Below are 21,752 nucleotides of genomic sequence, written 5' to 3'. Positions count from 1 at the left end.
GAGCTGCTGGTGACTGCACAGCTGCTCCAGTGTCTCACTTACAAGCTAATTCGATGAAGCTGCTTGTGGCGACGCTCCAGTATAATTAAAGTCCTGACAACATGTGTGTGTGCATCTCAAAACCTGTGACTCACCTGAGAGGAAGCTGTGTCTTTTCACTGATGAGACGGACGAGGGACGAGTGTCTGCTCAGATCTTCCTGCAGGAGACGAGAGAGGAAGGAGACACGTCAGGAAACCAATCAGATGAAGTTTCACTCTCATCATCACAAGACCATCCTCAGCCAGTTTGACTCGGCGCCATCTTTACGCTCTGACCTCCGAGTCCAGAATCATCCCGGCTTCATGATCAGCCCGAGGCGGGGGGGCAGCTCTGACCAGGGTCGCAGGGTTCGTGAGACTAAAGCCAATCAAAACCGTCAGACTGCCCACGGCTCATCCAGAGGCGGCACAATGTTTCTCTGGGGATCTGGAGTCAGTTTGTTCAGGTTTAATTTCAAATATGGATTATTTATGTCATTAAAAGGCAGAATCCCTTTAATTCAACCAGCAGACAAAAGAGACCAGACTTCTGAAGTTTCCCAATTCGTCAGGAAACCCAGTGATCTGGTCACCGAGGCTCTGCCAGCTGAATTAATCCAAACCTCCGTGTGGCTCTGCTAAGCTGCCGCTGATCGGCTGTACGCGACAACAAAGCCCAAAATAATCTCATCTGTCCAGAGTGTGTGTGTGCTCAGGCGTGTGCACGTCACTACACGTCCCTTTGTTCACTCCGCCTGCTTTTTAATGTGTCTTTCATATTGAAATTTACTGCGTTATTCTCCTTACATGTTAAATATCCCTCAGATTCTCTTATTGCTTTGAGTTTAAATCAATGTAAAATGAAACCAGGATATTTAGAACATTCCTTCTTCTTGCAGCAGGAAGTCAAGTCAGATTTTAGAGACAAGAAATGAAAAAATACCAACATGGACACTGGCGGAGCCGCAGAGTCCAAATATGGCACAAAAGCAGAAAATCTCATTAACAATTCATGTTTTCCAGGTTTAGTTAAAGTGGAATTCAGAGAAACCGTAAAACAAACATGTTCCGATGCTTCGACTCGAACCTAAACAAAATGGAAAGATGAGAAAGTTGGAGACAGAGAGAGAGGAAGAACAAACAAAGGACTAAAGGGACGATTATAATCCAAGAGAGGGAATCTTTTCCATAAACAAGCGATTACAAGTGAACGTGTCCTTCTCCAGACAAACTGTCCACTGCAGAGAGACGTTTTTTAAGATTTGTAAAATTCCAGGATCCCGGGCCGAGCCAGGGGATGAGCGAGAGGCTTACAGCCGCCATGAGGAAACACAGATCTGCACGTTTGCTCTGCTTCGGGACCGTGAGGAGGTGGAACACCAGAGCATCCTGTTAACGCTAAAACAGTGTGAAAGGAGTGACGGGGGGGCTAGAGAAAGAAAGAAGGAGATAGAGATTCTCCAAACAGGAAGGAGGGTTGATTTATTAGAGGAGAGAGAAGAAGAAGAAGAGGCCTGGAGTGAAGACGAGAGGGAAATCACACAGGAGGGATAATTCTCCTCTTACAGTAAAGAATTGATTCAGTTTACTGAGACCACAGTTTAATATTTCTGTTACACACAGGAAGGATATTGATTTTACGAGTAAAAAGAGATTATAGTTTTCTTAGAGGAAGACCCTTAATTACAGTCATTCACACTTTAAAAGAAGTATCTTATTTGACAGCTACAGAAGTGAAAAACAATATTTAGCTCTTGTCACTTCAGGGACTTCTTTCTTAAAAGATTGGGAATAAAAACTCACAGGTAGTTGATCTAAAATACGCAACATAATAGCTGGTATTAGATTTTAATGTGAAGGACTAGTAATTCGATTTGTTTAATTTGCCAAATTAAATTAAAAAAAACAATGAAAACAACTTCAAAAGCATTTAAATGTTTCTTCAATCCTTTCTTAATAATAATCTCATTTGTTCTCTGTCTGCCCATAAAGAAGAGGAGGAGGCAAAAAGCTTTAAATAGACCTCAGAGGGAACAAGTTGATGTGATGGAGGAGACAGAAGAAAGGAGACAATCAGGAAACTGAGGTCAGACAGGAAATAATGTCTCTTCAGGGGAGAAGCTCCGCCAAGTTAAGAGAGGGATGAAGAGACAGAGAGAGAGAGATGGAGAGATAGAAAGAGATGTGGAGTTACAGCTCTGCCCCAAAACATCAAGAGGAAAAACTTTATACCTAAAGACACACGTGTTAAATCATCAGAGTAAATGATCCGTTGCTCCTGACGCCTCATTTTTCATGGAAACTCATCATAAACTCACTGGTACAGAGATTAAGAGTGAAACCAGTGAACAGATTCATGCAAATGAGATGAAACGAGGAGGAGAAGTGATTAATGAAAACATACATATCTCATAATCTTAACTACAAACTCATTCATTACAACTTTGACAGATAATTCCTCCTGAAGCCCATCAGACACCGAGAGTCCACCGAAGAAAAAACGTTGTTCAACAAACGAGCGACTCATCTCACGTCCCTGGAAAGAAGGACTCTGCGTTTTCCTTTGACCTGCATGTTCCTCGGGGGAGGAGAGAGGCCGAGTGGGTCGAAGACAGAGAGGAGGAGACGGAGGGAAGAGTCAGAGAGAGATGAAGGAGGGGAAGGAGGTCGGACTCGGACCTAATCCACAGACTTCATCAAACAGAAAATGAATCCTAATCTCTGCACGCGGCTAAAAGGCCTGATAAGCTTCCAGTGAACCACCAGAGGAGATAAAGGGCGAAATGACAGAAAGATATTTTCAGAGTTACCGGGTTCAGACTCAATCCTGCAGCCGTCAGGAAGCATCAAAATAACCGATAAGGGAATCGCATCAATCATCACATTAGTGGGAACTCTTCATGGGCTCTGGATTGATTTCTGGCACTTGAAACTCGTCTGGCACGGTGGGAGAGCGGCCTGCAGTAAAAACAACAACAGCTCAATAAACCGGGATTCAATTCCAGCTCAACAAAGTCGTTTCAAAGTTCCATCAACCTGGTTATTGTGTTTACAAGGAGCCTGTTGCCGAGTCAGACAGTCGGGACGTGGAGTTCTGTGGTGATGGGTTTATTTTACATCACCACAATCTTTCCTTCTCCATATCGGTGTCATGCATCGATACGGTTTCTGGTCGTTTCTCCTTTTTTTAATCGTTAAAACCGCTAAACAAGCGTCTTGAAGGAACTGCAGCTGCATTTAAAACCATTCCAGTCACTCGGGGTCTTACCAAGTGAAATAGAAAACCCCTTTTTAAAAACCCACACAGTGATTTGTGTGAAAGGGAAACTAGCTGGAGTGAAAGTGATGATTTATGGGGATCACGTGGCGGCTGAGGGCTGTGGCTCAACCTCGGGGTTCGGCCTGTAAGAGTCTGACAGAGCCTCTCGGTTTCTCGTCTTTTTAACTTGGCCATCGCCCCCGTTCCTTCATCCATAATTCACATAGACAGCCTCCGTCTCCCCACGGACAAACACACACAGACACGCACACCCTGAGGCCGGCACACGCCTCCAAACAACACAAACACACACTTGTTTGACACGTTAGATAAGAGAAGCTGGAGTTAAGGTGAAGGTCGATTCCAAAATACTACGACACACGATTTCAAAATCAAACTAAAGAAAAATACATTAAACGTCCTGCAGCAGTTTCTGTGTGTTGACAAGCAAACGAGACAAACTCTGCAAGTTCATTTATCAAGAAGAAGAAAACAAGCAGGGAGGAGAAAAAATAATGTTTGATATCTGATCATCTAATATGTGGAAAAGTGAAATAAACCAGCTGCAGGAAACAGGCGGCGCGGAGGAAGATTTATTTTAGGCAGAAAACAGAAATAGGACGATCAAAGCTAAAGATGAAGAATCAGTTGTCATGGAGAAAAGTGGGAATAAAGGTCCTGGTCTAAAAATGATAGTGACATGGCTGTGAAGACTCGGAAGAAGGATCTGACATCACTGGGACTGAGACCTTGGGCCGACACATACTCTTCATACCAGAGATGCAAAATACCAAACTCCTTCTGTGTGTCCTCCAGATAATCTACAACCTGAACCTCGTCCTGCAGAGTCATGAAACCAGGACAGGACCAGGTGCAGCTGCTCTGGAGACGTATATATCCTCAGGTAGAAGCAGTAACACATGCATCAGGCCACATGTTCAGACAGGGAATATGAAAAATGTACAGTATTTGCTCTAAGCTGGAATGACTTGAGGTTTCTGAGCGTTTTGAAATCACATCTTCATATATCACTATCTTTTAACATGATCAAATTCTCTTCCTGACATTACAAATATGAAAAGTGTCGATCTTCCGTCAACACAGATTCGTTGAACAACACAAGCCGGGTGTAGACTCTCGTCCTGTCGGTTCCACTCAGCTGCTCCTGCCTCCGTGGTTCAGCTCATCTCTGACACGCGGCGTCATATCACATGTCAACACACACTTCAGATCTGTCAAGGTCGAGCTGTCAAGGTCGAGCTGTGAAGGGCACCTGCGGCACGCTCCACACAAATCTCAGCTTCTGGTTCAGGCTGATGTTGAAGGTGGATGAGTTCAATTTCTCATGTGGGAGCTGGAAACTTTAGATGAATCTTTAATATGACAAGTTTGACCTTGAGAACAAGAGTTTGACAAATATCCACGAGTCAAGGTTCAGTTAGAAACATTCTCCAGAGTCTTATGTCTTTGTTTAGTAAAAATTATAAATCAATAAATGGAGATGAAGATCAGAAAACACCAGATCCTTCACTTCCCATGATGCAATGCAGAGGTTAAAGGTGAATCCTCGGGTTGTTTTTCCAGCTCATGAAACAAAGTCCTCTTCACAACACGTAACATTTCAAACGCCTTCCTGACAAACAGCCGTTGGAACCAGCGCTGGCTGTTGACTCCAAAACAATGTCCCCTCCCCCCTCCCCCTCCCACTTGTTCTGCCCTGCGAGCACGGCAACGGTTGGTTACCGGGGGCCGCACGCCGGCCTCCACGCCAGGCGACGACCTCGAGTCGAGGGCGAGCGAAGACGAAGGGGGTGACACAGCGGAAAGAGGAGGAGGATGAGGAGGTGGAGGATGACAGAGGGGACAGGGCTCAGCTTGTGACCTCACAGAGAAGGACATGGCGTGTCATCCTGAGTCGGTTTCCAGGAGAAGACAGTTCGCCTGAGAGCTGCCCGGCAACCACCCAGGCCGAGAGAGAGAGAGAGAGAGAGAGAGAGAGGCGGAGGGAAAGGGTTCTAGAGGAGAGTTAAAGAGGTGGAGTCAGATTCACCATCACTCCATCACCACCTGCTCGCTGCAGGAAACCACCTGTCAGACCTGAACCTCCTCCAGAGCCTCCAGCCGACTTGTGATGTGTCCTGTGGTCTCGCTTGGCGTGATGTCACCACCGCGGTGAAACCACCATATCGCTGACCGCCATCGGCCACACGCCATCGCAACCTCGGCCTCTAAAACACAATCACAGACGCCGCTATTTTCCACGGAGCAGGAATCACACAAGATCATGTTTTTCTCCGTCTGGTGAACACTTCCCTCTTCACGCAGAGCGACAGCGAACCCAGGCTGAGCCGAACTGTCCTGCTGAATAATCTGTCTAGACCAGGGACGGGAGTAAAGGTCATCAAAACACAGAGAGACGGCCCCGGGCTTATCTCCACATCGGCTGCTTCCCACCATGGTTTCAATATGTCAACGGCAAACATCCTCACTAATGAGAATCTGAGCAAACAAAGGGAAACATCATGATGATGAAGGAAGTGGAGATTAGAAAGGAACCAGGTCCTGTCAACAGAGAGAAGATGAGAAGAATGTTAAATCTTACCTGGAGGGGTGGGGTGGTAATTACAGCTTGTTGTGTGCAAAGAGGACACAAGGTGGCGCTGGTGGTGATGGAGGGAGGGGGGGCACGGCAGCAGCTTCTGCAGAGAAGAGCAGACAGGAAGAGGAGAGTCAAGAGAAGAGCAGACAGGAAGAGGAGAGTCAAGAGAAGAGCAGACAGGAAGAGGAGAGTCAAGAGAAGGGCAGCGACAGAGAGGGATGACGGGGTTTCATCACTGGTAGCAAACTGCATCAACACACACACAGACACACACTCAGCCAGTGTCTGCACTGCACTGGCTGGTGGAGGGGGGGGTGGAGTGGAGTTGGGGGCGGGGTGGAACAGTGCAAGAAATGTGTGTGTGTGTGTATGTTTGTGTGTCACATTAATTCATGTTTGAAAGGGACTCGGAGCTCATCCTCCCCCTCGAGGGAATAGAGTTCAGGGATGAAAGAGCGACTCCATCCAGGAAACGTCCAGATTCTCTCGTTCTGTTTGTCTCAACTGTAAAAAATACAGTTTCTTTTGCTTATGCACAAAAACACGAGTGTGAGAGCAGCAGCAGTGTGAGTCCACACGTGCACGAGCAGTGTGTGGAGAAGCCGGGCTGGAGAATCGCTCGGTGCTCATTTGCAGGCACGGCCGGCTGCAGCAGCGCCACTGAGACAAAGGCTGAGAGAGAGGGGGGAGAGGAGGGGGGAGAGGAGGTGGGAGACACACTGGGAGAGCAGGGGGGAGAGACTGTAAAGGCCCAGACAAGCAGAGGAAAACCAAAATCCTAATTCTCGAGAGAATGAGAACCTCAAACCGCATGAAATGAAGGATATGTATATTCACGAAGAGGCTCACAAAGGTTCAAGTCTTCAGGAGGTGTCAGGACGAAGGAGCGTTAGATCAGTGGAGTCGATCCTCTGTTCACTGCAAGACCTGCAGATCCAGTTTCCACTCAGGAACCAGATCTGAGTTTTTAATGGAACGGTCAAAACTGTACGTCCACTTCCTGTTTGTGCAAATGAGACGTTCCTGCAGCGAAGCGAATCCGATGTCACAGCCTCACTAGCAAACCACGTTTGTGAGGTTGTAGTTTTCCCTGTGAGCCGAGATGGAGGAGATCCTGATTTAGCTGATGTTGAACATGACCTCAAACCACACGACTGGTTTCCGATGGCCGTGCCAGGCCGGGGGAAGTCGGTTTGAAGTTTGGAGACCGGACACACGAGTCGGGGGGTTTCTCCTGCTGGGAAATAAATCGTTTATCTTCAAGTGTTGCAGCTTCTTTAGTAGAAAATCTATTATTTATTTGCTAAACACAAAAAAGGAATTCTCTGTGGAGCATGTTATCGTCTCTCAGCTCTTGATCACCACTGCTTTAAAGTCCAGTCCAGCTTATAGTGCATTTAGCACGTTTGCATTCTGCCAACATGGACTTTATGAATCTGAGCACATCCTTTTAAGAAGTAAATAAATGAAACCACTAAAGCAAACCGACGGGACCAGTCTGAAGTCGGGAGACACTCCCCGACATGATGGCCAGACCTCAGCGACCACAGAGGATGTAGAGAGGCTGAATCACCGAGGATCCAGTCTCTGAAACCACTTTAAAACAGAACCAGGAGGAGGAGAGGGAGGGAGGGAAGCAGCAGCTCCTTCCATCCCACATCACATCTCCTCCTCGCTCCCATCATTAGCTCGTCGTGTTTATCGGGGGGGTAGAACGAGCCATCGGTGGAGGACTGTAATCAGCCCGTCACCGGCGGCAGCTTGGATCGGGTTTAAAGAAAGCAAATGAGACGCGGTGGAAAATGTAGCACGGTGGTCGTGAGCTCATTTTAAATGTTGAAGAACCGAGAGGCACCGAGTCGCTGCCGGAGATAAGAGGTGAAGAAGAGGGGGAGGAAGGAGAGGGACTACCGGAGAGGCGGAGACAGTCCCTGTCATCACCGGCTGTCTTCAGAGACGCCATTTGCCAGCACCGATCAGAGGCCGAGGTCTGAACCCGAGCTGCGAACGGCAAAATCTAATCTCCCCTCCGCCAGAAGCAGATGCCGGCCGGGCCAACGCCAATCTGCCGCCGCCCGACTGTCAACGGGCACGGCGGCGCTCTGAGCTCGCTGTCACCAGATTACCCATGATTCAGTTTGACCAGGACATACGGAGAGAGGAGAGGAGACACCTTCTGAGGACAGGAGGTGGACACAGGCCTCAGCAGAGTCAATTATGATTAATGAATTAAAGATTATTAGTCTTTATCTTAATGTGACTTATCGGAAGAAACTGTGTGGTTTGGTTATTTTAATAAACTTTACCGGGTCGCTCTGTCACAAGCTTTATAACCAAAATCAAATCCAATATGAAAATAAGTAGATTAATGTCTCAGATCTATTCCCTTTATTCTATCAAATGCTGCTTATCGCAGGATGAAACTCTCGTGGGTCCCGATAAAACCTGATGTCTAATCCCAAATTAAGAGGTAGGTCAATCTCATTGCGGTGCTGGAGGTTAGGGGGGGGCGTGGCCTGCGGTGAGATTGGTGCCCGGCCAACTCACTATGATCAGGATTAGCTGAATGGATCATGACGGCCTCGGGGGGGTAATCTGCCCGGACCTCTTCATCCCGATTTGGACGGAGAGTTTCAGCGCCGGTCGGTGAGTTTTTAGGACGGGTTGAAAATATCCTGGACGCCAGAATAACGTGGTCACATGCACGCGGGCCGGTGAGAGTTCAGCTCTCTACCGACTCTTACTGAGGTTCATTCAGCCTCTGGTGCATCATCATCTCCACTTTCTTTCTTTCCTGAAAAGCATGACTCAATCTATTTTTAAAGAATGCAGCTTCAGCACGAGTCCCACTGAGTGGGCGGAGTCACGGCAGGTGCTGGAGCACGCGGCGCCCGGTTCTGCATCACCGAACGCCGGCGTCACCGTTGCTGAGGCTCCAGCTCTGTGTTACAGTGACGCTGCTGAAGATAGAGGTCAGAGGAAACACGAGCCTCAGACTCTCGCTCTGCATCTGAAATGTGAAAGATGCTCTTTCTTCTTTCAAGCTTTTCATCCCTGACGACTTCATACACGTCACCATAAGCTCCACAGCCGGCCCGGTGTTAATACTTTCACCCAGACATGGACCCAGTAATCACTCGTTAATGCCTGAGGACTGGATCCACGGCATCGCCAGGATCACCAGAGCAATCTCCTCCCGGCACGAGGCCCGGCGACGTCCAGCCTCAACAACAACAACAACAACAACAACACCCGCCTCAAAATGGCAGAAATCGCTCTGCGGCTGCGTCGGCTTGTTGTCGTCGTTTGCTTTAAATAAAATAGCAAATTAGATTTGAGGACACGGAAATCTAATTAGGCAAATCCGCTGTGATCTGAACGTGGGTTTAAAGGTGAGCAGCCACTCATCTCTCTCAAGCTCAGGCAGCAAAGACAACAATACACAACTCATATCTATTCAGCCGTGAGAGTTGAATTATTATATGAATTAATTTCTTTTGATACGAGTTTGATCCTCTGACTCAGGAGAAGCTTCTTTGTTCCGTATTTATTTTCCTGCCGGGCTCGAAACATCAGAATAAGAATCAGAATTCTTTTAATTGCCAAGTATATTTGCACATACAGGAAATTGCTTTGGTGTGGTTGGTGCACATAAATAACAATCCAACATTAAACACCAATATATATATATATATAAAACAATATAAAATGAAACAATATAAACAGTGAGAGGGTTATGGGTGCAGAGATTTTCTGGAATAGGCAGTGACCGTTAATATTCATTAACAAGGAAAACAGCTGTGTGTGTGTTGTTGTGTGTAAAAGTAACTCTGGTGACTTAAATTTTTCCACAACCTCTACAACGCGGTCGGTGAATTCTCTCCCCTCAGGACGCTGGTGTCAGAGGTCAAAGGTCAATGTGGCCAGACGCTGATCCCCTCCATCCCCTCAGCACACAGACAGAATGACTCACAGCAAAGCCTCAGCTTTACTCAGCTCGTCCAGACACACACAACCTGCAGATCCTGTCACAACAACACAGATCTACAAACCCATTTATTATCAACTAACTTCATTTCGGCATCATTTGTCTTCCGCCATGTGACTTCATTGAATTAGCTTCTATTCTCATTCTCCTCAGTGAATCCTCACGCTGAGCCGGACGTTATCTCCACGCTGCAGCGACATTTCACATAAAGGCAGCGAGTGGATCCCGGTCCTCTCTTGGTTTCTCGTATGTTAAACCAGCAGCTTGAATATAAAGAGTCTGACGGGTGAGTGAGTGTGACTGTGGCGAATGTTTCCTCCTTCATTCCCACTCTTCAGCCTGAACTATGTAACACTAGTGAGTGGGAACCATCTCCTGTGAGGAGAACTGAGTCACAGCTTCAACTGTAGATCGGTTTAAACAACTTCATCTCCGATATTAAAACTTTAAAACATTAAGAATTCTAAAGAGAGTTTGGTGGATTTGTTTTTAGTTCGTCCGTCACTGAGCTTCCTCAACATCTTGGTTAAGCTTCGTGCATCATGTGGTTGTTTTGCACTGAAACTTTACTTCATCTTTAAAACTTCTGCGACAAATGTACTAAAAATCAAACTACTTAATATCATTTAAAATAGTAATGATGTGGAAACAGGCGTCTGATGATAAATGAGAACGACTCCACTTCAGTCACAGCAGAAGAGCTGAGCTGCATCATCAGCTCCTGAATCCAGGCACTTTAGTGTTAAGTGGTTAGTGAGAGTGTGTGTGTGTGTGTTTGTGTGTGTGTGTGTGTGTTTGTGTGTGTGTGTGTGTGTGTGTGTGTGTGTGTGTGTGTGTGTGTGATATTCCTCTGATATAAGCAGAGCACAGGAAATTCCTCAAATGTTCAGTATGAGTCCAAGAGGCCAGTTTAAAACAGACACGAGATTTGAGAAGAAAGAGAGAGACAGGAAGTGGAGAGACTTTGTGTGTGTGTGTGTGTGTGTGTGTGTGTGTGTGTGTGTGTGTGTGTGTGTGTGTGTGTGTGTGTGTGTGTGTGTGTGTTTACAGCTGGAGAAAGGGGCGGCGGGGGGGAAGCTGAAGCTAAGACTGATGGGAAAATTCAGGGGTGAAACGCAGTCAGCTGTTTTTATGGACTCAGATAAATGTGTGCCTGTCAGAGGGCCTGAGCCTCTCGCACAACATGGAGTGACGTGTGTGTGTGTGTGTGTAGTTGTGTAGTTGTGTGGTTTCACACTAACCACAGGGTGTAGCCGTGGCCTTTGAAGTCGTCCCTCCTCTCTGGGCTGAGCTCAAACACAAGCTACTGTGCACGATCCCATATTACAGCATGGAAACATATATCCCAGCATGCTTTTCACTCACAGGGAACACAGTCGTCTCTATGCTAAACGCTGGACCGGGTTCAACTGGTCCAGATCGTTTACATTCATCATCCAGTGGGAACGTATGAATTCAGACTGGTTTTCTCTGACCTGAACTCAAACATATTCAATTCTCCGTATGTAAAACAGGGAAAGTGTCGAATGATCATATTTAAAGAAGCTGGAATCATCAAACGTTTAATTTCTACTTGATAAATTCTACTATTTTTCGATGGCGCAGGTGAACAGCAAGGAAAGATAAACGCTTGTAATTTGCGTCCGGGCTGTTTCCGCTCCCGAGCCGTTTCCTCTCACGCGCCATCTGCTCTGAATTAGCACCGACACGGGGCGCTCGGCGGTCTGGGCACCGGTGGTCAGACGCTGCAGAGACCTGGGGGGGGGGGGGGCAGCAGAGGACCAAGCTGCAGCAGCTGCTTTCATATTTCTATAACGTGTGAATATGAAAACACAGAGGAAGACGGAGGTGGAGAGGAAAACTCCCTGCTGCCGGGTTTACGACTTGTTTTCTTTGAGGTGGATTCAAGTTTTGTCGGACTGGAATAAGAAGGAAAACTCCAGATGTGTGTATGACTTTGTGGGTCTGATGGGTGTGTAGTGTGTCTTTTTAACCATGATCACAATCTTTACTAGAGTCTTTCAAAGGCATCAGTACAAATTATACATATCAATGTGTATTTTCTTAATTCCAGTTCGATATATTTGTTGGTTTCTTGTGGTTCCTTTTTTATTTATAGTTCTTGTTCCTGTTAAATATCATCTCGAGGACTTTTCACTTGTTTCATTTCACTTCTGTCAGTGAAGGAAGTGATTCTTCAGCCCAGATGTTGAGACCGAGGTGTGAGAACCAGAGCTCCGACCCTCTGGAGTCACTGAGGCTTCCAGGCCGGGAGCAGAGAGGACGCACGTGTCACTGAGACGAGTGAGGAGCGGAAGTTTCTGGAAGTCATCAGGCAGCTGCTCAGGACTCTGACTGTGTGATATCCAGGCGTGAACACAAGCAACGTGAAAGAAAGATGCTTAATGAAGAGCACGCCATCGTAGAGAGCGTCATCCTGGACGGCGTGCAAACACCCGGCTCGCCGCTGCCAAACGTAAACACAAGTCAACGACAAACAAACACAGACCAACACATCCCAGAGCCGGAGTCAACAGCTGTCAGGTCTAATGGGGCCGCTCCGTCATCCAGGCCCAGCACCAGAAACCACCATGTCTGTCAGAGAGGCATCCAAAACAAGCAAGTCGGCACTTTCCTCCTCCTCCTCCTCCTCTTCCTCCTCCTCCTCCTCCTCCTCCTCCTCCTCCTCCTCCTCCTCCTCCTCCTCCTCCTCCTCCTCCTCCTCCTCCTCCTCCTCCTCCTCCTCCTCCTCCTCCTCCTCCTCCTCCTGCCCGCCACAAAATATAAAACTATGAGTCACGGGAGGAGGCTCGGAGAACAGAGATGATTTTCTGGCCGCGCTGAAAGGGGAAAAACCTCAAGCAGCAAATGAAACATAATGTTTTATGCTTTAACGTCTATTTTAGACCACTTAACACAAATCATGTAAAGTTTCCATAACAGAGTCTTCATCAAAATGCTCTTCCTCTCCTCCCTGCTGGCTTCAGCTTTATCACATTACATTAAAACAACAATAACATCAAAATGAGATCTCATAGTTGCTTAAGAAGAGGTGGGAATGTGTGAGAAATTAATCTGACCCTCTCATCCCCCCCCACCCTTCTTCCTGAACACTGCAGCATGATGAAGCTGAAATCCAGTCGATGATGACTCATGCATCACAGAGATCGGCTCAAATCGTTCAAATTCTGCAGCTCGAGCTTATTAAAACCCCAGAATCCCAACGCTGCAGGTGACGAATCAAATATGCATCAAGTCCCAAAAAGGCCCGGGGGGGGGGGGGGGGGTAGACAGCTGCTGAGTGATTTCATAAAGTTGTCGACTCTTCAATCAAACACAAACTGCAGCGTGGGCATCGAGCACAAACAGCGAAGTGGACAGGAAGCAGCTCTCATCTTCAGCCGCTCTCAGAAGCCTGTTAGTGTAAGTGATAGGGGGGTGGGGGGGGGACCACACGCAGGGGGAGGCTGTGATTTACACGCAGACCCTGAAGGCCTCAGCGGAACACAGAGGTCAGTGTGTGTGTGTGTAGCCGGGGAATCACTCGTTTCCATTAACAAAAGAGGAGCTGCAGTTATTAGGAAGAGGAGCATGATGATGAGTATGATGAAGACGTGTTAATGACTTCCTGCTCTGGAGGGATGAAGGGTGAGGTCGTCCCTCGGGGACACAGGACACGCCTCCGTCCAGTTCCCTCACGTCAGGATTCCTCCTCCTCTGACGCCACACGTTCACTTCAACATCCAGGGAACAGGAAGTAGATCCTGCTGCTCAGCTGGAGACGCCGTGTGGGCTCCAGGTTTCCACGGGGGTTCGGGAGGCAGCTGTTTACTTGCTGAGGAACATACTTTTGTTTCCATGACACTGGGATGAGTCGCTATGGATACGACGCCTTCGGGCAACGAGGATAAATGAACAGAGGACCCGAGGACTGGCAAAGGGAAGACGAAGTGGGACGGTGTTAAAGGCGTTTGTTTCATCTGAGCAATGAAAATTATTATTAGCATGAACCTGGGGTGCGAATATATGAGTTATTCATGCAAATAAATCCAATAAAAGATCCCAGACCTCCTTAATTCTTCAGGTAAAAACCTGCAATGACATTAAAAAGCATTATTAAAACTCTCCTGCAGCAGCTGAGGCACAACAACCCCGTGGATCCTGCACCAGCGCTGCAGTGAGAGCGACTGAAGCGTGCTCAGGTCGCTGGCGTCTCTGGTGTCAGAGCATCGTCCTGCAGCAGTGACATCATCTCAAACACACACACACACTGACGCAGGAATTCACACACACACACACTAAACAGTGACCGCATGCAGCCACACCGAGCTTTGTGTTTTCATTCCTCAGATGTGGACGCAGATTAAAGCGTCTTCCATCTCCAGCTCGGTGATGCTCGAGAACACGGAGAGAGAAAGGCTGGTGTGGAGCAACAGCGTGAAGATTACTATGTTGTTTTCATTCTGGAGTTATTTACATTTCTTATTATTGAGGCTTAAATGAAATAATACAAGTTTTACTGGACTGAACTTCACTTTAAACCCTCAGAGAGCAAATCTCTCAAATCAAACATGAGCATTCCTCCTCCAAGTCCGTCAAATCTAATCAAGCTGCACAGAAACTGGATCTTTGTCTGAATCCAGACCAGAATTATCCTTCCAGCAGCTTTAGTGGAAATCCGTTGAGTTGTTTTTGTGTAATCCTGCTGACAGACTAACAGACCGGGGTGAAAACATAACCTCCCTGGCAGAGATACATATTCAAGAAAGGCTTGGATTCTGCTGAAACTCTCTTATGTCACGGAGGAGCTGCAGGATCCCACACAGCCGAGGAGCTTTCCCACTCAAACAGGTGGGAATCGAACTCCCGGGACTCAGGGTCACAGCTCGGTTTGAATCTGCTGTGACGGCCGGTGATGAACTCATCTGCCAGGATCTGCCTCTTTGACCAGAGGTCGCTGAGGAATCCAGGTTTATTGTGCCACGGCCCATTGGCTCTGGATGGAGGAGGTTACTTCTATTGGATTCTCTCTATGGGCGACCCCTAAGTGGAGGGTGAAGGAGGGAGAGAGGGGGTGAAAGCGGGGGTGCAGGGCGCCTCCATCGGGGTGTAAGAGCTTCCTAATAACCCTGGCAGCCCCTCGGGGCGTGAAGAGCTCAGGGATTTTCCTCCCTCACCCACATTGGCCACGGGCAGGAAGGCACCACGTGCAGCCTGAGGTGGAAAGCAGATGGCGGGGGGGGGGGATTAGCATGTGAATGTGGGCATGCACATGGGGGGGGGGTGCACCCTCTCCTCATGCTTCTTCCCCACGGGGGGTAGGTGAGCTGGGGAGAAGAAAGACTGGGGAGGGACAGGAATCAATAATTGGCGACCCGTGGCGTGGGGACAAAGGAAGTGGGAGAAGCTGGTGGATTCAGAAAGCTGAAGAAACAGCTAATTACAGATCTGCTCCGAGGAAACGTCACTCACCTCTTTGTTGACATGAGACTTTCGTGCAATGGGATGAAAAATTGAGGACAAAGAGAAGTTTGCGAGTGTGTAGACATGACAGAGACAACACCAGAGACAACACCAGAGACAACACCAGAGACAACACCAGAGACAACACCGGGACGCAGCTCTGAAGCTCACGTCTGTCGTGTTTGGACTTAAGAACATGCTGGTGTCTCCAATGAGCTGTGGAGTTTCCCCACTGCTTTCCAACACACACACACACACACACACACACACACCCACACACACACACACACACACAACCCGACACAGGAAAGGACCATTAGCCTATTAAACGTCAAAAGGAAAACAAAAGGAAATAGTAGAAGTGAGGCAGATATATTCCACCTCGTTATGTTTTATAATGACAGTTTAGATTCAGACGTGAAAACACGGAGAACAGGTTTGTTTTTCCAAGGAGACTGAACATGTGACGTATGAAACACTGAAGGAATGTCAGGGAAATCAACTCTATATGTTTATAAGCTCTTATATTATTACTCTTATTTAACATGTGTTGACGCTCCAGAAGGAAGCTGAAGTTTTTCCAGCAGGATTTATGATCTGTGGTTTCACGAGTTGACCTGAGGTCGAGTCTCACGCCACCTTCTCCTCTCCAGCCGGTCAGGAGCGTGACACAGGAACAGATGATTCATTTTACATCTCCAGTCCCGTGTCTAATCGACCTGGTATCTGCGTGAAGCTGATGTTGAAGAAAATTGGGAAAACTAGAAGAGAAAATGTGTGAATGTCGTCTTGTGGTCAATATCCTGTTATTCCAGAGCAGCACAGAGCGACTACACACTGGAACTCAAAGGGGTCATTCCTTTGAGGGGCTGGTTTCCATGGCAGGGGTTGCCGTGGTGAGGGGGGCCCTTGGTGGTCCCGTAGGGGGCAGTGGGAACAGTGGACGCTTCAAAACAACACAGAGGGGGAGAGAGGGAGCGATGGGAGGTCACTGAACGTAACTCGTCTGAGGGAAGACGTTGTACGAGTCCGATCAGACTCATCCAGCGGCGGCTGCAGTGAAACGCTTCCTGGACGCCGGACAGGACGCCGACTCCACACAGTCAGCTGCTGTGTTCCTGCAGCTCGGCTCCAAACAGGCCAACAGGAACGTCATGTTCCCTCCATGCATCTGCTTCTGCGTTTCACACAGGCTTTACTGAGACGCTCCTGTGAACCGGGGGGGGGTTTCCATTCATCCCGTCCAACAAGCAACAGGCAGATGCACGGCGGCGCAGAGACCAGCATCCACTAACACGGTTAGGAGATGTTCTGGTTTAGTTTAGGAAGCTCCAGGCCCTGAGAAGCAATTTTGCGCCGAATCCTTTGAGACTTCTTTCCATGACACTACATTCCATCTTGTTTGGAGAAGTCGCACATTTTAAAAGCAGAGAAACCTGATCCGGAGTCTGTTCGACCGAACAATACGTGAACTTCCAACAATGAGGCTCATTCATTCGTGCAGCACACTTCAGCCTGTGTGTTCTTCTTCAACCGCTGCCTGTGCGCTGTTTGCAAGACAGAGACGGGGAGAAAACAATCTCGCTGTTTAGCTTCAGCATCTGGAAGTCATAACGGAACTTTGCCGCCACGCTAACAGGAGGTCCCTGGCCCGCTCGGGGAGATGCTAAGGCTCATTAGCGGTTTCTTTCCGCCTCGGGCCCGGGTCAGAGTCCGAGGAACGAGACCGGAGGCCTCACCAGCTTCTGGTGCATCACTCAGGCCACTTTTAAGTTTTAAAATAGTTCTGGCTTTGATGAACGAGTGAATCAAATCAAAAGCTGCACATTGACAGGCAGAATTACTTCGTTCCGCTCATGCAGAATGAAAAACTCAAGCTTCATTGACAGAAAATTGAAGGCTGGATAGTTTTAGTTCATTTTTTGAAGTAAGAACATGTTTTTTATAGTATTGCACGGTTATAAAAATGCATTTAATTGAAGTGTCCTGAAATATTCAGTGCTTGGCTGACACAGCAGCAGATGCAGGAGCAAGCTGACTTCATGACATCATCCAGAACATGTCAACAGGCCAGTTGGCTGCATTCTTCAGCAGCACTTACTGGTGTGAAGCCTCAAACACCATCATAAACTGGACTATGAGACGAAGCCCTGCTAAGACAGACACATGTAAACTTCCTGTGTGAACATGTAGGAGGTTTCCAGCTTGGGAGCTGATTGAAAGCTCTGGTAGGAGGTTGGAGGCTCCTTCTCCTCTCGTGTTCCCACTGCCTTCACCACGCTGACCTCGTGGATTAGCTAACACGGTTACAACACCGAGCTGGAAGAGAATCCTCGAGATGTCAATATGTGACAGGACTGGAGAGCAGGAAACGTCCCACATGAGAGTCCTCTCTGTCGAGGGGCAGCGTCCGTGAGCGATGGGATGAGACACCGGCTGTCAGGCCCGGTTTGGGAGACGGACTGCTAGTCAACCGTGGACCGGGATCTGGTTCAGGGGGCCAGCGGGTGGACAGACCGGCGTCCTGGACCCAGAAGACCTCAGCTGCCTTCAAACGCAGAGACTCTCACAAATGGGATCTGAGGCTCAATTAAGACTTCATTTAAACAGATGTCTCCACCACATCTGGAGTGTTTGTGAACGCACCACAACAGAGAAGATGCCACCCAGCAGCAGCAGCTTCATCACAGAGTCAATATCTCCTCTGCTTTCATATTAATCATCAGCTGAGAGACGAGACTCCAAACAGGCTTCAGAGGACTCATGGGAAAAGACTGAATGTCATTTTCAAACGTATGCAGCCTCGAGAAATAGATTCACAACCCACCAACCTTTAAATAATCAATTCATTTCAAGGATCAGAGGATTTCTCTTTTGGCAATTTGTAGTATTGACGGCAAAATCCACACAAACCTGAAGCTGAACACAAGAGATGGACGATAAATACAATATGAAATACTTAAAATAACAAAGAACTGCAGGGTCTCTATTAATTAAAATCTAAATAAATTATTCAAAAAGCTAATGGCAGCTGGGACCAATGAATCTGTGGCTTAACAGGCGGAAAGTGTTTAAACCTACAAAACAAGAGGATCCTAATTGGTCGTGACTTAATCATTTGGTTTATAAAAACAGTGAAGAATATCAATCACAATATCCTGCAGAGTTCATCAAATATCTTGTTCTATCCAACAAACCAAGAATATCTAATTTATTACACATAAGGAACAAGAATAGCGAACAAATAATGAAACTCAAATTCATTTTTTGACTGTTTCATTAACTGTTGAAGATGAATTGAAGACGCCACGAGGCTCGAGGATCCAGTTTCCTGTTGTTTAAATTAAAGTCTTGTCCTCTCATGCAGGTATACACCCCCCCCCCCCCCCCCAACCTGTTGTGTTGTTATTAAGGTCATTTCAATTACTCCATCAGTGATTAGACTCAGCCCAATGTGTCCTGACACAGGTCGAGTCCCATCAGGAGATTTAAGGGGGAAACCAAACTCAATCTGGTCACGTTCAGCTGAAGCATCCTGCCAACCTTCATTTAGAGGGGCGGGGGGGGATTAATGTTTCCAGTTCGTGCCTTGCTGGGAAGCGGCGACTGATGATAGATGAATTATACATGAACATAATACATGTGTGGTGATAGATCGAGCACACAAGTGCTGCTGCGGTCGCCTTCAATCGATAGAAAGGAAGTTCAGGAAGGAGGAAGATATGAAATGAATTAAATGACGTCTCTGCTGCTGCTTATTGAAGCTGTGCTGCTAAGCTAGCATCAGAAAGGCCTTTGATCTGCCTTTGATTCAGCAGTGAGTCCATGTCCTCATCCTTTAAAGTATATTAGTGTTACACGTTTGGAAATGTATCACTCTGGAAAGTCCCACAATCAAAACAAGCAACTTTAAGGAAGTAATAACAGCGTATTTGTTTATTTTTAGTATTTATGACTTCATTTATTACACGTCACGACCAAACCGGACGAGAGGAAAACCCAACATGACACTGAACTCCTGTGAGTCTCAGGTCCGTGAAGCTCAAGCACGGAAACAAAAGACCAAACGTCGGCTGAGACAGTGAAAAATCCAAACATCAGCTCACGAAGATGCTGTTTTCATTCCATCCCCGGGTCCAGAGCCGGGGTCTTATGTGAGCCAGCTGCTGGAATGTGTCCATAAGAAGAGCTGTTAAGCCCTTTTTTCATAAAGGAATGTTTTCCTCTCCGACATCAGGACGTGGGAAACCTCCAGTTTGTGCTCTGAGGCGACGCAGCCGCTCGGAGCAGCAGGTTAATGGAGCTCTGGACATTCACAGATCTTTATCATGTTGCTGTAATGACATTACAGGAGTGGATGGGGAGGATCTGGGCGGGTTTTTTTGCTTTTCTGGCTCCGAGTGATGAATTTAACTAAATTAAACTAATAAAATCATGTTATAATAAATGCATTTGCAGCCTTTTGCATGTGCAAGGTGGTAAAACCTGCAAGGGCAGCTGCTTGTGACAGAGAACCTGCAGCTGCACCAGGGCTACTCCCTTCTCCTCACAGCATGCAGGCAGCAGACACACACTTCATTACACACACAATATAAACACATATTAGTGTGTATATGTATGTGCAGATGTGTAATGGGAGTAATGCACCTGCACTGGTCTGATCCCAGTGTTCCCAGTGAGGTGCAGTGGTGCAGTGGAGGTTTCAGCACCATGCAGGCGTGGACCAGAACAAAAGGACGCATCACCGCAGAGGAAACCCCTCATTCTCTATATCTATATCTATATCTATTATCTATAATATATATTCACTGTCATCCAGATTCTTCTCTTTACATTAAATCACAAATAGATGTTTAACTCCACAGCTCAGGATTAAACATTTAACAATAAAAAATACACTTTAAGCTGTTTACAGACACTTGACCCGCAGTTCCCCGCAGAGGAACCACAGCAGCGGGTCATCGCGGAGGGTTAACCCGGGTCTGGAGCCTCGGATCCCCGCAGGGAGGAGCACGAAGCTCCGGAGCTCTTACCTGGAGCTGGAGGCGGCGGAGCGGCTCTGGAACCCGGAGTGAGGCGACTGATCTGCGGGGACAATCAGGGAGCTGCGGGGCCCTCTGGCCACGCCCACCAGACACCCGGCTACCGTAAACACTGCAAACACGGCGCAGTAGGATTTATCAATACCAACAATTAGAACATTTGTTTATAGGCTTTATGTGAAGTACACAAGGGAAATTCTTAACAAACTTTCATATCCATCGTTAGTATTGTCTGTAAGTATTAATATTCATAATATCAATAGTCTTAATAGTAAGAGTTGATGACAGTTGTCAATCATGTCTCTTCAAATGAAAGTAAAAGACAAACACTGACTCACACACATGCACCAGCTGTAAGGACACATGCTTATTAATTAAAGAATTAAATAAAGTTCTTACACATTTTGTATCATACACACAGACACATCTTAAGGAATGAGCATTGCCACGGTAACATATATGTAACCATCTCATGAGAAACTGTAACATTTGAATATATTTAAACACAAAGAGACTGGATTCTTCAAATTAAAGCTGTGCAAAGTAATTGATTATTAAAATCTACCTTCCAGTCATATTCGACAGTCTCTCACCTGCTGCAATGGAATTATTATTATTATTCATGTGTCTGCCCCCCGTGTGTGAGCATCTGCCTCCCTCTACTGGTATGAAGCACACATTACAGGCTGATCTTTACTTCAACAGGTGTTTTACATCACATCACATTTCATTGAGCTGAAGCTTTTATCCAAAGTGCATCAACCATGAGGAACAAACCAGAACAACAAGACTCAAGAGAGTACGAGATCTTCAGGAAGCCAAACTACAAAGTGCTTTAAGTAAGTGACAATTAAGTGCTACTGGATTGTTAGGTTAGACTTTTATTCAAGGTGTAGTGGGAAGAGATGTGTATTTAGTTTGAGCTGGAAGATGTGGACTTTCTGTCCTGGTGTCCCTGGGGAACTGGTTCCATCCTTTAGGAGCCAGGACATCAGACAGTGGTGATGTTGTTGAGTGACAGCTGCTCCTCTCAGTGAATGGTTTGAAGCGGTGCAGCCACTGGTAACCAGTGAAGAAGAGGAGGAGTGGGAGTGAACTCAGGTTAAAGACCAGTGGAGCTGGTTTCTGGATGAGCTGCAGAGGTCGGGAGGCAGCAGCAGGTAGATTTAAACATTTCAAACCTTTGAATCAAAACTTTAATCGACTCCTAAAATTAAAGCTAACGTCTCTTCTGACCCACAACATGGACGAGTGAAGGGATGAAGCAAAAATATGATTTTTCATGATACTTGAGGCTTAATAGTCACCATGAGGGCAAATTACATAAAAAATACACTAAAGCTCCTTAAATCTATCAGAGATAACACCTCTAACTGTTTAG

The 21,752-nt window shown here is 46.9% G+C and overlaps 1 protein-coding gene across 1 annotated transcript in view; it reads right to left on the bottom strand.

Annotated features, from left to right (window-relative positions):
• Nucleotides 1-20,390, bottom strand: part of LOC132996942 (microtubule-associated protein 2-like) — a 38,426-nt gene extending 18,036 nt beyond the window's left edge. Inside the window, exons 1-3 of the mRNA XM_061067313.1 lie at nt 20,363-20,390; nt 5,882-5,978; nt 135-199 (exon numbers count right to left, since the gene is read on the bottom strand). The gene's annotated coding sequence lies outside the window, so the exon portion shown is untranslated. The remainder of the gene's footprint in view (nt 1-134; nt 200-5,881; nt 5,979-20,362) is intronic.
• Between the last annotated feature and the right edge of the window lie 1,362 nt (nt 20,391-21,752).

Source organism: Limanda limanda, chromosome 23 (genome assembly GCF_963576545.1).
Source record: "Limanda limanda chromosome 23, fLimLim1.1, whole genome shotgun sequence".
Taxonomy (NCBI): Eukaryota; Metazoa; Chordata; class Actinopteri; order Pleuronectiformes; family Pleuronectidae; genus Limanda; species Limanda limanda.
This window is presented reverse-complemented; position numbering and strand designations above follow the sequence as displayed.